The sequence below is a fragment of a genome, unplaced genomic scaffold, assembly GCF_019419815.1.
Source record: "Pyrus x bretschneideri cultivar Hongxiangsu unplaced genomic scaffold, Pyrus_bretschneideri_v1 Contig59, whole genome shotgun sequence".
Lineage (NCBI taxonomy): Eukaryota > Viridiplantae > Streptophyta > Magnoliopsida > Rosales > Rosaceae > Pyrus > Pyrus x bretschneideri.
Genome location: NW_025999797.1, coordinates 708,681 through 729,445, shown reverse-complemented (window position 1 = coordinate 729,445; position 20,765 = coordinate 708,681). Strand labels below are relative to the sequence as shown.

At 36.0% G+C, this 20,765-nt stretch overlaps 1 pseudogene; it reads left to right on the top strand.

The window, feature by feature from the left end:
* The first annotated feature begins 6,713 nt into the window (after positions 1–6,713).
* Positions 6,714–8,815, top strand: LOC103956527 (annotated as a pseudogene).
* Positions 8,816–20,765: the final 11,950 nt, after the last annotated feature.

Genomic DNA, 20,765 nt, shown 5'->3' with positions numbered 1-20,765 from the left:
AAAAAATAAAAAAAGTTAAGGACAAGATGGTAAAAATGTGCAAATGAGCTATAGAGAGAGAAACGTGAGGGGAGTGTGTAACGGGAACATAGCCAGTACATCAAGTGTTATAATAAAATTGGTTGAAAGTTTAGAATTTTTTTTTAATTAATTGTTTAGGCCACTTGGTTTAATTAAAAAGAGTTTTAACAAAACATTCTCGGTACTGTTTACTTTTCACAAAAAATAATATTTTTACCTTTCCTGATACTATTCACTTACCCATTTATTTGTCATTTTTTTATTAAAACTAAAGTTTTTGAGAATTTTTAGTTAATTTTTCTTTAATTAAGGGAGTTAGTTTTCCTTGTCATTTTTTATTATTGTTTTCCACAACCTTTAACCAGAGTTCTAGACTGGCGGCCACCAACCCTCGTTTAATTACATTCTTTTCCTGGTCATTATTTACTAGCGTCTCCCACAGCCTTAACCAAAGTTCTTGACTGGCGGCCACCGAATTTGCGTCTTACTGATTGGCAGTGCCCTACTGTTTTCTTTTGTTTGGGGAACAATTTTTTATTTTTTTTATCTCAAATAATTGAGACCTTTAACATTATTGGTTTAATCTCTCATAAGAATAGGAATAGTTTATTAACATAAGGAAAAAGTTTGGTACTTGGGATTAAATTCTATAGTTAAACTACGTTTTTTTTTTTTACAAACGATATTTTGGGAGAAAGATTTGAACACAAGTTTTAAATTTGTGAGTTATTCAATCTGTTTTTGGGCACCAAATTTGGCCTAAATGACCAAGTTTGTTCTATTTATGAGGCGGGCATCAATGAATTGGCAAAGACTAGAGGATGTATCCGTGTTTCAGGATTCTTGGGTTCCATAAATTACTGTGCATTGACGTGTAAATAAAAAATAGCAATTTCAGTAGGTCAATAAAATCAACATGTCTCAAGAATCAAAACTAAAGCGAACAAAAACAACTAAATAACTAAGGAGTTTAGGTTAAAAATTGTGAACGTAATACTAAATACTACAGAAAGTCGATGGTTTGAATTGAGAACTAAATATCTAAAACGGTTATAAGAAAATGGTGAACGTTGAAAAGAAATAAACCAGTGAACTTGCTAATGGCAAGTAAATGTCTGGTTGGCTCTCTATCCTCTCTATCCTTTCTCTTTCTGCTTCTCTTTCGCCATTTTTCACAGTGCCTCTTCCTCTCTCCATCCGATTACCAACTTCGAAGGAAACAGAGAGATGCCGCAAGGGATAGAGAGATGGAGAAATACATGAAGAAATCAAGAATTTCAGGCCACGTGGCTGTGATGGAGGTTTCTATTTCGCCACCGTTAAGAAAAACAGTCGGCAAAAAACACTACATTTTTGTATCACATCCAGGTATTATATATTGATAAATTATTGGATGTAACAAATAATGTATACATGCAACAACAATTAACAAACGTCTATTTTTTCTTTAAAAAAGATAAATAAGGGACCAAGCAAAACAGCTTACCTCCTACAATTTTTTTCTCAGCCTGACAATTTAATTGAAACAAAAAAAAAAAAAAAAAAAAAGCCCTAGCATCTAGTGCTACGTAGTATTAAAGTTGAACTTCCCAAAATTGATGCATCAATAGTAACATATTGTGCTCGAGTTGAGCCTTGTTAGAGCATCCCCTAGGAGCTTTATTCTATGTAAGGCTATTACATTTCATGCTTTTGTGATAAGTTTCATTCCCAATGAACTGGAAAATAAGGTTAGATCTACTTCTTGGGCTAGCAACTTCATTTATTTGATAGCAAAAACAGTGGGTCCCACAACAAAATAGCAAGTGAGCAAAATTTTACCACTCACTCTCTACTTGAGAACTTGAGAATACACTTATACTCTCATTTTATTCTTTTTTCTTTACATATTTTTCTTGCAATTTGGCTAATTAATCATTGTTTTAAATTCCATAAGAATTAAAATTTCAAATTGATTTAACGTTTATGGGCATTGATGGGTGAAATTTTCAAATAAGTATTTCAAAATTGCATGATACTAATTTACCAATTGGTGCTAGGTAAATTGTTGTGTTGTATGAGAAAATCAAATTATTTCAGAGGGCGAAGTGAGGGTTTATATCTTTCAATGGATGAGATTGAGATAAGAAAATCAAATCCAACGAATAGTTCATAAGTAATGAAATCTAACTTTGTAAGAATTTGAATTTTTTTAGGTTGAAAGTCATAAAAAAAAAAAATTAAGATAAAAATGTCCAAAAATCAATTTAAAAAAAGTTAACGAAAAAAAATTATCGCATAATCAAATTATTGCATAAATAAATATATATAGCCCTATATAAAGCTCGAAGGAAATAGCTAGCCCCTCAGTGAGAGAGATTCTTTTATAAAACCTGTCATATCCCGGCCCGGGGGGGGACCACTTCCCGGGCCCGCTCCACCACCGTAGCACGATATTGTCCGCTTTGGGCTTACCATTCCCTCACGGTTTTGTTTTTGGGAACTCACGAGCAACTTCCCAGTGGGTCACCCATCATGGGATTGCTCAAGCCTCCTTCTCGCTTAACTTCGGAGTTCCTACAGAACCCGAAGCCAGTGAGCTCCCAAAAGGCCTCGTGCTAGGTAGGGATGAGAATATACATTTAAGGATCACTCCCCTGGGCGATGTGGGATGTCACAAAACATCAAAGATTCCTTGAAGCTCTAAAATGGGCTATATCCACCACTTTTCCAATCCCATATAGAGCCTCTCACTGCCTCCAACATATTTAAATTTTAACTGGAACAATGCCTCCAACAAAATCGGAAAGGGGTCCTCTTCGGATCCCTTCCTTCTAATCCACCAAGTTCGGGGATTCGGGCCAGTGAAATTTGATTCAATGACTACAAACAGGGGTCCACTTTAAAAGTTATAATAACTTTAGCCGTTTGATCAAATTTCAATGACTCGAATTCTTGAACTTTGTGGATTAGGAGGAAGAGATCTGGAGATGATCCCTATCCAACAAAATCAACGCACAAATTATGAATCAATAACATAAAACATGCGTTGACCTGCAAAAGAAGCTTTCTAGATGCCGATTTGAATGCGAACTAATTCAATGATAACAACAATTCATCTCAATTAATACCAAAGAAGCTTATAGTCGGTCGTTATAGAGAATTTTTTTTAGTGTTCTTTAGATATAAGCTCATGCAACACTTATTTTTTTTGACAAAAATCCATTCCGTTTTGAACATAATCCAAATTTGAAATAAACTGCCATGTAAACAAATAAATACCTATTATTTTCAAAATATTTACAATTGTGCCACAACACTCTAATTATGTTGATGAATTTAATTATCCAACATAATTATGGCAAATAAGTGCTTTATTATTACAACAGTATCTATTTTATACTTGTCTTACCATCATCTGTTCCATTTCTTATATTTGTTTGACAATCATTGTAGGTAAATTATTTTGCATGTATACATTAAACACATTTTGTTATTATTATATATGTGTGAAATAAATTACTTATATTTTAAGTGGCCTAATCGGATAAACAGTCCTCGTGGTGATAAGGTAATCGGAAGATATCTCTCGTGGTAAAAAAATTAGGATTTAAACCTTCATGGTAAAGTCCGTTAGAAAATTTGGTCCAAAAGTTATTTTTCTGTTAATTGTTCGTTAAATACAAGGATAAAAATGTACTTTTCCGTGTACACCTTCTTCATCATCTCTATGTATTTCATCTATTCATATCTCACCAAGATACAGAAGCTGGTTAGAATTCTTCGGCTTCAATTAGTGTAGTACTGACAGAAACCAATCAATTTCTCACTATTTCCATTTCGCTACAGTAAACCTCACAGTGATACTCTCCGATAGGGTAAATTTCCATCATCATGAATGCGTAAAAAAATGTAACTTCACCGAGACTATTGAACTTCAAACGGGGCTGAAAAATTGTGATCCTCCAGAAAATGGGAAACAAAAACTAAACAAAATTTCATGTCAATTTCCTTCCTAATCCACAACAGTAATCTAAACTAGCTTCTGAAACTAATTGTACTTCATCAAAAATCCTACCGGCAAAAAGAACAAAACCATCAAAAGGTTTTTTTTTTTTTACCCCGCAATAACTCATTTGAAGACAAAACGTTTCAGTGGTTATGTTAGGTTGCCGCACATCCCTCGTCTGTGTGTTTTATTTGAATTTCTTTCCAAAGGTGTAGTACTTATTTTTGGTAAACAGTAAGCAGTTCCATTCTTCTTTTCCGCCATTCCAATTATCTGCAAAATTTCTTTTGTTTCTTAGAATGTCAAGATTTTCACTTTCGTTACAACTTACATGTCAATTTTACCATTGGAATGGGATGATGAATTTCTGCGATTTTGCTTTCGTTGAATACTTATTCCAAGCTAGTGGGTTGTTTTTATATATTTAATTGCAGGCTGAAAAGATTGGGTTGGACTATATGAATATTGAAGGGTTGAAGAAGGGGCGAAGAAATACCATGCCTTTTTGGTTTCAGAAGCCGTTATTAAGCAGATTCTCCATCTTTGTAAGATATAAACAGATGAAACGCAAAGGGAGGAAGAAGAAGACGTACACGTTAAAATACATTTTTATCCCTGTATTTAACAGACAAGTAACGGAAAAATTAATTTTGGACTAAATTTGCTAATTGACTCCACCACAAGGATTTAAATCCTAATTTTTTTACCACGATGACTATCTTCCGATTACTTTATCACCACGAGGACTGTTTATTTGATTAGGCATTTTTAAGTAGAATATAGGTAATTAATTAACTTTGAATCAATTGGCTGAAAACATCCTTTTATTTTGCAGGTAAATAATTTTGCATGTATTATTACATATATTAGGCACATTTATTATTATTATGTGTTGTTTGCAATCAATCAACATTCATTTATTCTGTAGGTAAATTACAAAAGTATCTACTTTATACTTGTCTTACAATCATCTATTCAATTTCTTATATTTGTTTGACAATCATTGCAAGTAAATTATTTTGCATGTATACATTAGGCGCATTTTGTTATATATTATTATCTGTTGTTTGCAATCAATCAACATTTTTATTTATTCTGTAGGTAATTTATTTTGCATGTATTATTACATATGTTAGGCACATTTTGATATTATATATGTGTGTGTGTGTGTGTGTGTGTGTGTATGCAAATAACTTAACTTTTGAATTGAACATTATTTATTTATTTATTTTGTAGGTAAATTATTTTGCATGTATTGTTTTACCTAGAAATTATATTGTTATTTTATATATGTAAAATATTGGTAATTTTGAATAAAACAACATTTGTATATTTGTGAAAAATACTAATTTACCTGTTACAATTATTTGAAAAGGATAAAAAATGCTTATTTTTACGTAAACGTGAAAACAACCATATAAGGAATCAAAACTCTAATATCATGTAATTTTTGTTATTAATATGCATTGAAATCATGACACTAAAATTTTTCTTTTCCAAATCTGCATAAACATTTTAAAAAGTTTAATTGAATGAAATAATATAAAATAAATGTAGATAACAAGTAATAGACCCAAAGTTCATGACATTAGGGGTAATTTAGACATCCAAAAATACTAATTTTGTCCAGTCATACTTAATTATGGATATTGCTTAGTTGGAGCCTAATCATTGGGTTTTTATTAGAAAATTTTACAGTTGTGGGTTTTAGTTAATGAAAATTGAATTCCAAGGGGTATACTCATACTTTCAAAATTTTTTATTATGACGAAAATATGGATGGTATATCACGTGTTTTTATCACCTCGTATGTTGGTCACACTGAAAAATCTCTCATTGTTATACCATTATAATTAGTAAGAAAACAAAAATCTGGCTTTATATGTCATATGTGGTGGATAATTAGGCACCAACTTCCCCAGAAGAAGATACTGCTGCTTTAAACGTCTTGCTGCAACGAATGGTATCAAACTTTTCAAGACTAATGTTTTCTCACCAGAATCAAGAACTTTCAAAAATGATTTACCAAAAATAATCTAAACATTAGTCTTTATGGAAAATAATAATTACTAATATATTTTTCCTCCTAAACGTTTTTTTTTTATTTTATCCATTATTTCATTGAAGTATTTGAATTTAATAGTTAAAAATTAAAAATTATTTAGTACTACAATCTAGTGATATTCTTTTTCACTTGTAAGTGAGAGGTCTTAGGTTCGATTTTCATCAAAGACGAATTTGAATAACATTATTGCTAGTTCATTGTGAGGCTAAGCCCATCCCTCCTTTTTAATGCAGATAATGTTTGTTCCAAAAAAGTTAGAAATTCAAAAAAAATTGTATAAAAAAAATAGTGTGCGGTTATCATTTCAGTGAGTCTGATGTTTTGGATGATAATATAACTGCAACACGACAAATGAAGACAGGACCTTGGAACTTTATGATGTGACAAATGCATCAAGTAAATAAGTATTAAGATCTTTATCCTCATGCAAATTAATGAATACTTACACGTACGGTAATAGAACACTTTGACCAAACCCGTTCAACTATTGGAGGTGTGAGAGTAGCCGCCTAAGAGTACCTACACAGACAGAGTCATTAATATGGGCCGCCATGGCTGCTACCATTAAGAGTAATGTGTGGGTTCTTGCTATAAATAGCATACTTAATCTCCGTATGCTTCACAACAAGCTTCCTTCACAATCACGACTGGCTCATATCAAGTGCCTTACTGATTTTTTTCGAAAAAAATTCAATTTCGACAAGGTCTCTTTAATTCGAGTTATAACAATGTCGACTGGTTTGACAAAGAGAAGGACGGTGACAGTACTAAGCATTGATGGAGGTGGCATTAGAGGCATAATTCCCAGCACCCTCCTCGCCTTTCTTGAATCCAAGCTTCAGGTACTTTAACCATTTCAGTTTTCAATTTTTATTTTTTAATTACGTGCTTAATTAATTTGTTGAATGTTAATAATTTGTGCATGTGGTATAGGAATTGGATGGGCCTGATGCAAGAGTCGCGGATTACTTCGACATAATTGCCGGAACAAGCACCGGTGGTCTTGTCACCACCATGCTTGCAGCTCCCAACAAAGACAACAGGCCCATGTTCGAAGCAAAGGATATCAACAACTTCTATTTCGATCACACCCCTAAGATTTTCCCTCAGAATAGGTCAGTCATTTGTATTTATAACAACTTAAGAAAAAGTTGTTTCGTATTAGGATATCAACTTACAGTATTACTATGTACAAGTTTGGTAATGTCATAAAACATGATCAAGTACCCACAATGCACTAAGTACTGTAAGTTGGTACCCGTATCCAACAGATCAATCAGGTCACTCAAATCAGCCTACTAGACATTATATATATATATATAGGTTAACTGGTCCTAATGTTAATTTGTTTGAAATTTTGCAGTCGTAATAACTTCTTGACATCACTAACAAGTATGGTTGGTGCTGTCATGGGACCAAAATATGATGGAAAGTACCTGCGAACATTGACGAACGAGCTGCTTGGCGATCTCACTCTTAAACAAACCCTAACCACTGTGCTTATTCCAACTTTTGATATTAAGCACCTTCAGCCTGTGATCTTCTCAACCATCGATGTAAGACAAACAACAATATACAAGCTCTAATTTTTACTCAAATTTTTGGGATTGTTGTAGCTACTTTGTACGTATTCTTATATAGTTTTAAATCTATGGCACAGGCAAAAAAAATTCCACTGAAAAATGCTAAGCTTTCGGATATCTGCGTTAGCACCTCTGCTGCTCCCACTTATCTCCCCGCTCATTACTTCGAGGTCAAAGATAACGAGGGAAGAACCCGAACTTTTGATCTTGTCGATGGTGGGGTAGCTGCAAACAATCCTGTAAGTACTCAGTTTGACAATATACTCTCAATGGATATGCATTTTAATCATAAGTTAGGAAAATAACACGTTAGACTATCAAACAAAAATTAGAAACTAACTAATGCACTAAGGAAATTAATTGAATCTACGATTATGTGCAGACGATGACGGCCATAAGCCACATAAACAGAGAGATATTGAAGCATAACTCAGAGCCGATGGATGCGACAAGGTTGCTAGTGCTATCATTGGGCACAGGCGCAGCCAAGCATGAAGAGAAGTATAATGCAGCCACGGCCTCCAACTGGGGTTTGATCAATTGGTTCTTTAACAATGGGAGCACACCTTTGGTAGACATTTTCGGCGATGCAAGTTCCGATATGGTTGACCTTCATGTCTCCACCCTCTTCCAATCCGTCCACGCCAAGGACAACTACCTCCGTATTCAGGTACATTTTATAAGTGGTCTACCTTCGTCAAACATGTACATGTGGTCGGTAAATATTGTATAAATGCATCATTTTAATTTAATGGTTGCAAGCATGATCGTGCTAATTGTTTCCTAATGTGGAAAAATAATAGGATGACACAGTTGATCGGCGAGGAGGCATCATTGGACATTGCAACGGAGAAAAATTTGAAAAGGCTTGTTGAGATCGGGAATGCGTTGTTGAAGAAGCCGGTTTCACGTGTGAATTTGGATACCGGAAAGTATGAGGTATCCAAGGAAGAAGGTACCTATGAAGAAGCACTGATTGATTTTGCCAACAGGCTCTCGAAGGGAAAGAAGCTTATAGACAAAACAATTAACTGAAAGTGCAATAGCAAATTTTAATTAATTTTTTTTTTAAATAGTATGTGATTACGTTAATCAATTCCATTGTGAATCTTGATTAAAAAATAAAGAATATTGAATAAGATAAGAGTTTTGGGATCAGATCTGTTGATGGTTATGAATGGGATGATCTGTCTAACTTGTCTTTGTTTGGAACATCCAACCCATGCAAAATAGAAAGGGCATGTATATTTATCAATTCCATTGTGAATTTATAAGTATTTTAATCATCCAACCCATGCGACATTTTAATCTTATGGTTGCAAGCATGATTTTACTAATTGTTTCCAACCCATTCAATGGACTTTGTGTGAGGACCACAACCTCACCTTCTCCTATATATCATCATAGTGCCAACTACCACTAGGCACTACATGTATGGGCTGTGGACAAATACGTTTCTGAATATTTTCTTATATATGAAATGGCTAACAAATCTTCTTAATTGCCTGATGAGTGATGCTGGTCATTACACAGTAGAATTTGAAAATATACAATACTCGATCGGTAGATGTTGAAGATTATATTTTTATTTTCTATTTTTGGACAAGGGGAAGATGCTTCAGTTGGAACAGTTAGAGTAGAGAGCTAGATTGCAATATAGGGAGTTGCTCAATGCCTTTGTAAGGTTCTTTAATTCTTACGTTATCTGATTCGTACTTTTAACACGTTTCTACATATAAGTGATATGAGATCACGTGCGCATGTGAGCTGTTGGGCTCGATTTGATTTGATATGATACCATGCAAATTGGAATCAGCATATAACCTAAACCAATTATCAATAAGAATTAAGTAGTCCGACTCCTAATATACTCTTTGCAAAGTTTCTTAATTTGTTGATATGGAATTCGCACTCGTATCATGACCAACTAGTGCATGCCATAGTTAATTGAGGTGGTTTTAGCCATGTGATTAACCATCCTCATAATGGTCTAAGATAATTCCTAGTTATGTGACTATGATTTTTGTTCCAATATTAGGTTAAGGCTACACTAAGTTAAGGGGTTGTGGGAAAACAAACTCAAATGTAAAGAAACTAATTTAAAATATCCGAATAAAACTAAAATATATTCAAACCCAAAACTAAATACCGCAAGTGACCACCTATGAACCCAAAATCAATTTCAAACTCTTTTCAAAACACAAAACCTAGTTCTACATATGGATGACAAGCTTGCTCAGGCAATTTTGCTTGACGATTTTTAGATTAAAAGAGCGAGAGACTAAGCCCTTACGAAAAAGCTATACAAATAGAAGAAAAGTCAATAAACATACATTTTGCTAAAATTCAATAAACGTGTTTTAAAATATTTTAAAATTTACACACTATGGTTCATTTTACGGTTGTAAGCATGATGATGCTAATAATATCCTAATGATGCAAAAATGATAGGATTACTAGGTTTACCGGTGATGAAGCATCAGTGGATATAACAACGAAGAAGAATTTTATGAGACTTATAGAGATCGGGAATGCATTGTCGAAGATAAAACATCTTTCATCAAATGGTATTAATATAAAACATACATTAAATTTAAACCCTCTACTATATATTTAGAAATAAATTTATAAATATTAGAAGATTTGGAGTCATGCTAAAAAAACTTAAACCTCATATCATACGTAGCTTCATCATACGTAGCTTCAACCAGGTTGCACGGAAAAGAATAAATAAAGACTTAAGAAAGGGGCATCAACTTGCAATGTCCATTCAAGAATATATAATGCATATCCATTATAAAAAGGCAATTATGTGAGAGAGTGGTTTCTTGGAAGCTTACATATTCACACGGCCTGCCAATGCTGCATTAGGAATAGTTTTTCTCTCCGTGTGAGAGTCCTTCTCTCTTCCTGAAAGTCTTCTTACCATCTGTGTGAGTGAACTCCTCACCATATAAAATCGTTTCTGACAGCCCTCCTTTGGCGAGGGTCGGAGGAAAGCTTTTCTTTTTGCTCTTTGTTTCTCAGTTTTTTGGTTAACTTTCCCCCCAGTTCCTCCAGATTCACCCAAATTGTCTCTCTTCGACGTCTGTCTTCCCAAATACTTTCACTTTAATCTTCAGTTAGATTTCAACGCAAATTTTTGCGATCATTTGAGAGGGTGCATAGAGCTCCGGTGGACACATAGGCTCGAGTGTTTAATACACCACCTCCTTCTCCTTTGTTTGCCTTCGTTGGCAGTGCCATTTGGGTATTCCCACGGACTTCTTCCGATTTCTGGCTGAGATCAGGGCAATCGGAGAAATCGGGGCAATCAAGACAGCTTTCGTGGTTGGGTTCTGCATAGCTGCTTGATTGGATTTGGCGTTGGCTGGAATATTTGTTTTGGGTTGATTGGAAATTTTTTTACAGCGATGGATGCTGGGGTCAAGAAACTTCTTTTGTTTTGTCAATAGTGCTGGCCTCTGTTTTTTAGCTTTGTTGGGTTAGTTGGAAGGTCCAGTTGTGTGTATAGTACTATTTTGTACGTGGGTCTCTATTTGTAATCTAGTGTTTGAAATAAAATTGTCTCCTTTCTTCGGAAAGGTTTTACCCAAAAAAAATACTCAAGAGTAAATTTTTCATGTCCCAATGACGTCATCTGATACTATCATCAATCCATTCATGCCATAAGACTATCTCCAACCGAAAATGGCTAAATATAGTTCTGTCCAAAATTATAGCCTTGCAAAAAAATTATTTTAAATGAAGGCTTTTTAGCTAAAATGGTCCATGAGATTTGCATAACATATCACTTTGGCCCATGAGATTGAAAATCAATAAAAATGGTCCCTGAGATTGTCCACCATCTATTATTTTGGTCCTTCCGTTAAAAACTCCGTTAAGTGTCCTAGAGCTCTTGGCCGGAAGTTTGGGCAATTTTCAAAGCTTCGTAACTCAATCGTTTCTTAACCAAATTCGATCCATAATATATCAAAACGAAAATAGGAAAGTGTAGAACAAGATTGTACCTATTTAAAAGCCCAATGGTTGCCGGAGATAGCCGGAAAATAGCCTGAAAGGTGACTGGTCTGCGGAAAAACTGGAAAACTCGCCGGAAACTCGATAAACTTTAAACGTTCATAACTTCTTCAATACTCAACGAAATCGAGTGATTCAAAAATGAAAATCATACCTCTTAATGAGACAAAGAGAACGGTACCTTTTTATGGCTAATTCTCCATAGTTTGGCCAGAAAACGGCTCAAAAGTGTCTAACTTGAGACCAAGACAGCCACTTTCGAGCCGTTTTTGGCCAAACATGGTGATTTAGCCATCAAAAAAGTACCGTTCTCTTTGTCTCGTCGAGAAGTATGATTTTCATTTTTGAATCACCCAATTTCGTTGAGTATTGAAGAAGTTATGAATGTTTAAAGTTTACCCAGTTTCTGGCAAGTTTTCCAGTATTTCTGGAGACCAGTCACCTTTCAGGCTATTTTCTGGCTATCTCCGGCAACCATTGGCCTTCCAAATAGGTATAATCTTATTCTACACTTTCCTATATTCATTTTGATATATTATGGGTCGAATTTGGTTAAGAAACGATTGAGTTACGAAGTTTTGAAACATAGTCCCCTCTATAATTTGTTAGTTTTAAGTTTATACTTTGAATTTATTGGTTAATTTAATTAAACTACCTTTGGATGTTTTCAAATCTAACCGTTCAATTTGAATCAATTATTGCAACTGAGGAGCTGACCCAAAAAAAAGAAGGGCTAAGAGGGGGTCTACATTTGACCAACTTGATGCCCCTTTTGCCAAATGTAACCTAGAATTTAGGAGGATTTTAAAAGACTTTAAAAGTAATAGGTTTGATGGTTTTTGAAAACTCTCACAAATTTCATATGGATTTTTTAGGATTTTTAGATAGATTTTTAAGGATTTCTGTTAATTTGGTTTATGATTTTGGTGGATTTTTAAGACAATGGAGATGGTAACCCAACAGATAGCCGAGAGTAACCATTGCTCTTCACCACTTCTACACTCCAACCACCACTGCCACCCATGGGAAATTCACCATTACCCATCAAGTCTCTGTTCGGCTTTTCGATAAAAAAATTGCAAAATAAATATTACAAATAGTGAAATCAACGCCATCATTCCATGAAATTAGAAAACAAACTCAGAAAAATCCCCAAAAATCAGTGGAAAAAATGATAAAGAACAAGAATTCGTTGCGCGGGAAAAAATATAAGATGTGAAAATTGGGACCCAGCAACCCTACATATGAGAAATGATGCGACGCCATCATCTTTATTTAGAAATAATGCAACCCATCAACAAAAATTGAAGGAAAAATGCAAAGACGAAAGGAAGAAGATGAAGAAAACAAAGTGGCTGGCAGGCAGTGAGACGAAGAGAGAGTCAGAGGTCGTTGGATGTGAAATCCTAGAGGGTAAGGTAGGATTCTATTTGGTCTTAATTATGGAGGCAGATTGTTTGCCCTCTGCCCTTCCCATACCTTCTTATTTTGTTCGGTCACAGTTAAGCCACGTCAACATTTTATATTAATTTTTTTATAAAGATAATAAGACAAAAAGTAATAGGATTATAAAATATTGACGTGGCTTAACCGTGACCGCATAAATAGGAGGACATGGGAATGGCACCATAACAGGAGGGCAGACAATCTGCCCTCCCTTAATTATACATACTTCTTGCTCTCAAATTCCACAAAATCCACAACTTAATGAAATCCTATAAAATCTTTAATTTTTTAATACACTTGAATTTGGATGGACTCTAAAAATGTCTATTAAAATCTCAATTGACTATACTAGGATTTTAAAGTTTTTAAAAATACTTAGTTGACTACATTAGTGTGACAGCCCGTCCCGGACTTTTCATACCGTAGGGGTGAAATGACGCTTTTGCCCCTAATATGTTTGTTTCGTTGTGTGGTCATTTTTGGGTTTTGCTTGGCTAATTTTGGACCACACACATACCACACTCATTTCCCCTCTCACTCTGCCCTGTCGCGAGTCTCTCTCTCTCTCTCTCCCATTCCTATTTTCTTGTACGGACGACACCCAAAACCCATGAAACCTTCACAGATCAAGGAAACAATTTATATATTCGTGCTCGTGATGTCCTTAAGAGTTCAACCATACCCATTTCAGGTAAGGATACATTCGTTTTCACGTCGAACTTGAGATCCCCCGATTTGGTCACTATTCATGCACATATTAATTCTTGTGTTTTTGGGAATTTCAAGCTTGTAGGAAGCTTGGTGAGGTCTTTAGGAGGCTCGGGGTGGTTCGTTTGAAGGTTTTGGACGTCGAGATCGTGAGTTGGAGGTTTGGCCGGAGTTGGTGGTGTTTTCCCGATGAGATTCCGTTGGTTTTGGTGCTTGAAAGTGGTATGGATTTGTTCATCTTGTTGTAAGCTTCATTTTGGTACCAATTTTGTGAAATTTGGTTGAAAAACGAGTGAGATACGAAGCTTTGAAATTTTCCTGGTTTTCCGGCGCCGGAGTTTGGCCGGAGAAGACGACGGAATATTCCGTCAGTTTGGACAGAATATTCCTAACGGCATTAACGGAATCCGTTAGAGTTAACGGAATATTCCTGACGGCGTTAACTGACGCCGTCAGTGTGCCAGGCACGTGCCTGCACGTGGGCGGTGCGTGTGGCCGTGCCTTGGCTGGCGCGTGGGGGCGTGTGTGGCGTTAGAAAATTTTTCTAAAAGTATGGGGATGTTCGTGAGGTTGAGTAGATCGCGTTGGTGTATTCATACACCCCATTTGAGCATTGTATGAGAAGTTATTTCGTTTGGTTGGTTATGTGCTTTAAAAATTAACGTATTTATAGTTGTTTCGCATATAGGTGAGACCTATCCCGAGGACAAGCGCGGTCAGTCGAGGCAAGGGGGTTACGACCCTTCTACATACCAGTGAGTGGGCTTTTGATTTTTCGTATATACCTATATACTTATGTTTTTCCCAGAAAGTGAAATGAAACATTTATACGTTTATACGCCATGCATTATGTTTGCCTATTTAATTATGCATTATTAGTTGTATATATATATATATATATATATATATATATATATATATGTGTGTGTGTGTTGGTGCTGCAGACGCACAGGTAAGTGCCAGGTAAGTTATGGTTTATGTTTATGTTTAGTAGTGATTTGAGATGCATAGAGAGCTCATAACCTGCACCCCCGGTGTTAGTGCTTCCGCCCAGAGTTAGGCACAGTCCTTCACGTGATGTTCACCTCCCGCACCACACGCTCATCTTGGATCCAAGTTAGGTGCACAGTCCTGTTGTACAGACCACTTTAGGTGGTTCCGACTCGTAGGTGACCCGCGATTATTCGCCCAGTCTTCACGTGATCGTAGCACTTGAGCGTACTTATTATACACCCAGTCCTGTCGTACAGACCGCTTTAGGTGGTTCCGACTCGTGTGCAGGTGTATTTAGTGAGTTGGAGATTTAGGCTCTAGATTCAACCGTACAGGTTACGTTAGGTGACTCCGGCTGACAGATTACATGGCATTGTTTGGCATTACCTGAGTACTTGCATTTTATTTCGAGGCATTTGGCATGGCATATTTCTGAGAATGATTTATATATATGTATATTATATTTTCTGGGAAGTATACAGGTTTTACGGCGAGGGGTTAGAACTTTGTTATGAAATGGTTTTTGAAAAGTTTTGTTTTTACCCACTCACGCTTTCTGTTTTGCGCCCTTCCAGGTTTTAGTTTGGCTAGTGCTTTTGGTGGCTCCCCAGAGGATTTTCTCAGCTTATCTGACAGATCATCACCAGTGTAGGACCACTTTTGGGTGTGTTTATTGAGTATTGTTTCTCCCGGATTGCACTAGGTCTTTCGTGCTCTGAACTTTGTTTCTCACACTTACGCTTGCACATGTATGTTATTACTTGTGTATAGCTGGTTTTTATTTAATCGTACTTTTATTATTATTTATTAGCTTCCGCACTGTGCACATGGTTGCGTCATTTCCACGTGACGGCTAGCATGCCCTGATCTCGGTCGAGGTGTGTCAATTAGGATGTGTATAAGTTCTAAAAATCCTTTAAATTCCTTAATTGACTACACTAAGATTTTAATTTTTTTTTTTTTTAATTCTCTCAAATCCGAGTTTGACTACCCCTAAATTACAAATTGTGGACTTGCCAAATTAAAGAAGTGTTAGGCCATCTCCAACTGAGGGTTGGCCAGATGGCTCGTTTTAGCCCTCTGGCCCTCCAAGATATTAATATTTTAATTAACAGTACAGGTCTATATTTGCCTCCATCTCCAACTGAGGGCCAAAGGGCCAGAGGGCTCGTTTTAGCCCTGTCACAAAAAACCGTCTCCAACCGAGGGCCATAGGGCCAAACATAATTTATTATTTTAAATTTAAAAACTACAACTTATATTTGAAAACTACAACTAAAATTTAAAAACGACAAATTAAATTTAAAAATTACAAATTAAATTTGAAAACAACATTAACTTAAATTTAAAAATTACAACAACTTAAATTTAATATTCATAATCAACATCATCTTCATCATCCGCCATCGTAGGAGTATAGTCAAAGGTAAACAACTGTTGTCGGCTCATAATTTCTTTTTCTTTTTTTCCTATCAAAATAGGCCTTACTCATTGGAGTGTAATTCGAAGTGTTCATTTCCTTATTCCTATCATCCATCTCTTCTTGTATTTGTTTGGCCCGTTCTTCATGCCTACACTTCCTTTCTTCCGCCTCAAGGGCATTTTGCTCTACCAATAATCGCAATGAGGCCGCCACTTCATGTTGAGTGGCGTAATCATCATTTGCCTTACCCTTTTCCTTTAACCTTCGCGCCTTGTTTCGTCCCATAGCCCTAGGTATGGAATCTTCACCCGAAGACGGATTTTATACCCTTGTTTGTTGAATGGTTGGAGATCCATCTTCATCCATATCTGCAGCTGAGGATGCAGTTCCGAACACCGGCGTAGGAGCTCTTTGTGGTGGATCTTCAAATAACACCCACCCTTTACAAATTTCCCAACAACTGTGAAACTGAAAGGGTTTCGAGCTGCTGTCCATATACAATTCCTCCGCTTGGCGTACCTAAAAAAAAAAATTAAAGGAAATTAATTTATGAAATTAAATGTAATATAATTAAATATTTAAAATAAATTGTAAAAACACTTACTTCATCGTAGTAATTAGCGCCGCTTTCATGTCTACTTATGGCTGCTAACAATGCTTGATGCCATTTGTTCAAACTTGGCTGAAGAAGTTTCTTCCATCTTGAAGAACAACTCTCGTGGTTTCGAATATTCACAGGAGTGGTGTTTTCATAGAACTCTAAGTATTTTTTGGACACATGAGTCCAAACACCGTCATTTATTTGACAATTCCCCCTCACACTATCTTCCGACACCCATCTATAAGCCTTGTAAAGAACTTCATCTTCTTTTCGAGTCCAAGCCCTACCTTTCATTGCAGACGAGGCCGTTTCAAAATTATTAAAAAAATTGAAGGATAGATTTTTGAAAGGGGAAGGAAAATATGAGAGTTGAAATGGTGTAGGAATGGTGAAAATTTTGTGAGGAATGGTTTAGGTATTTATAGGAAAAAAGATAGATTTTTTTTAAAAAACAAAAATTGAATCCAACAATAATTGGCACCAGCTAGCCGTTGGATTCAAAATTCTTTTTAAGAATTCATGTCGGTTATAACAGACAAGATTAATCAGTTTTCTGGCCAGCCTCAGGCTGGCTGGTTGGTTGGTTGTAGCCAACCCTCCAGCCCTTTCAGATTCCGTGAGGCCTTCTCAGATTCCAAGAACCCTCTGGCCTAGCCGTCAGTTGGAGATGATTTTTGGACCTCTGGCCCTCTGGACCCTTCAGTCGGAGATGACCTCAAGTTCTAGAGAAAAGGAAGATAAGAAACGTCCCCACCATTTGCAATTATTACCTAATTGGTATAGGATGCGAAATGATCACAAGAATTGGTATAGGATCCGAAATGATCACAATCAGAAAGTGTCTTTCCCGCATCCTCAATAATTGGTATAGGATGCGAAATGATTAGAAAGTGTCTTTCCCGCATCCTCAAATGGATAGCGAAGGATGGTTATCTTTCTTAACACCACCACATAAAGTCATATATGGAAGGTTCAAAGTTCACAGAGAAAAGAAAGTAAGTTTACTGATAAGCTTTCCAAATTAATTGGGAAAAGTACTCACATGAAGCCACAGTTCTTATCTAAATTCATATGGACTATGTAAATTTGAACCCCATGAATTAGAACATAGGCCGAGTAACAAATGCAAGGAATCCAACGGCCGGATAGAGGCACACCAGTTTAAAATGGTTTAAAATAAAGTGTGAAGGCAACGTTGACGACGATAATTCGTGTACACAAATCACTTCAAATACTATGGACGTGAACAGGACGAAGCCATAAATCTGTATGGATGGGGTTATTGTTAAGCAACAAAGTCACAAAATAAAAAACTAAAGAATTTACTAAACAAATACTTATATATTAATCCATAAGTTTTTTCATTCAAAATATAATACCCCTTGACGCATGTTCATGATTTGAAAGCATTGCACGACAACTTCATTACCAATACCATCAAATATCTCTTTTATATAAAATAACCATGTTATCATCCATCTATTGATATCCCGTCTGATTTCTCAATCGATTCTTCAAAAATTTCATGGTAAAAAATGCTCTTTCAACTTTGGCAATTGCAACTGAAAGAGTTAATAGTAATGTCACAAACAAGTAAACCAGTTATACACCTTGCTAATGTCACAAGCATGTACATTTTTTGTTTGCCAAAAAAAACTGAGCGGGCGCATCCGCCCCTTTAAGCCCAAGGTGGCTCCGTCCCTGGATGTGAACCATCTCAAAGCAAAAAGTTCAATGGACTTCCTAGTTTAAAAGTGTTTGGACTCGTGCCGTGTCAAATTTCAAATGGCACAAAGCCACATCAAGTCTCAAGTGGCACGAAGTCACATCAAAAATCTCAAATGGCAAGAAGTCACATCAAATCTCAAATGGCACAAATCCACATCAAGTCTCAAATGGCGCGAAGCTGCGTCAAATTCCAAATGGCATGAAGCCGCGTCAAGTCTTAAATGGCACGAAGCCGTGTCAAGTTTCAAATGACACAAAGCCCCATCAAGTCGCAAATGACACGAAGCCGTGTCAAGTCTCAAATGGCACGAAACCATGTCAAGTCTCAAATGGCACGAAGCCATGTCAAGTCTCAAATGGCACAAAGCCACTTCAAAATTCAAATGGCACAAAGCCGTACCAAATCTCAAAAATTATACAAAATCATTCAAATTTCAAAATGGTGCAAAGCCTATTCTAAATCCAAAATGGCACAAAGCCAATTCAAAGTCCAAACACACGACATAGCCATACCAAAATCATTTGTAAACTATGCCGGTTTGATTCTGCCAAGGATACGTAGGCAATCTAGTTCATATTTCAGACCCAACCTTAAAGCCCCAAACACAAAATCTTTCCTTTTTAGTGGTCATTCAGTCGCTAAAAATCTCAATCCATTCTGAACTACATGAAGTTTGATCATGCCAAGGGGATGTAGGCAATCTAGAGATTCAATCTAGATGCAACAGCGCAAATTCAAAAATACCAAATCGAATCCCTGGTTCACTTCAACCAAATTCACCATCAAATCTAAATCGAATCCCTAGTTCCACTCAACCAAATTCACACAAAATCCAAAACCAAATCCCTGATTCATGCAACCAAATTCACCACAAATCCAAATCGAATCCCTGGTTCATTCAATCAAATTCACCACAAATCTAATTAATTTATTGACCACATTTCTAACAAAGGTAAAACATTTACTATGGTTATCAAAATGACCAGTAAATTTAGTACGAGTAACATTATTTTAATTGTGTTTATTGTGAAAATTATAGGATGACATTGATCGATATAGCGACAGAGAAGAATCTAAAGAGGTTTGTGGAGATTGGGGAGGCAGTATTGAAGAAGCCAGTGTCACGAAGCACTGGTCGATTTTGCTAAACCCCTCTCAGAGGGAAGCTCAGATAAAACAATTCGAAGCTCACTAGAGACAGCAATGTTTTAATTTTTTTTTTTTTTTTTTTTTAAATATTTCATGTTCATGCATTCAATTTCAAATTTTAGTTCAACATGTACGTATAGTAAATTCGCCGGATTCATTCAAATTATAATAAGTATTATGATACAATAAAATTTGTGACAATATGTCATGTAGTTTGGCTTATTTATACGGTCAATTGATATGCGGTGAGGGATAAATTCAAACTCAAGATCAATGTCTGGAAAAAAATGCTAATCACCAGAACTACAAGCCAGTACCACTTTTCCTGCTTGGCTTTGTATCTTCTATTTAGTACATCCACAAAAATTTTCCAAAACACTATCAAATCAATCTCTTAAATATCCTAAAAACAAAACAAAATATTCAATAAAAAAGGAAGTCGAGGAAGACCTAGCTATGGGTGGATGATATAAAGTAGAACAGTTCTAAGCTATAAAAGTGTATTTTGGTGTCTACCAAACAAGAGATTCTTGCGTATGACTGGCCGCATGCAACAACAGGATCATACTTATGTTATTGGCCACATGAACACGTGGTCTAGCGGTCGTGCACAAGATTTTCTTCCAACAGACGACATCAGACAAAGATATTATATAGGACATTTCTTCAGACAAAGATCCGGTGACAACAAAGTACAACTTGGAACATCAATTTTGAATCTATCTATAATTTTGAAACATGTCTTGATTGGAATTCCCGCCAAACAAAAACGTTCACAACTTAAAACAAAAGCAGAAGCAACAGATCACAAACAACAAAACCAGGAAAAGGTTGCTCTATAAGTAAACAATGAAGGCAAATGATCAGGAAGGGGTTCCCGAACACCCAAGTGTGAAGAGCATATGGAGCTGTACGACAAGCAAAGAGCGCAAAGCTACTCCTGCAAATCGGAAGAGTGGGACGAAAGCGAAGACAAAGTGGGGTCTAAGATGGCGGAACTGATAAAGACCAACGAAGAGATCAAGAAAGCTAAAGAGAG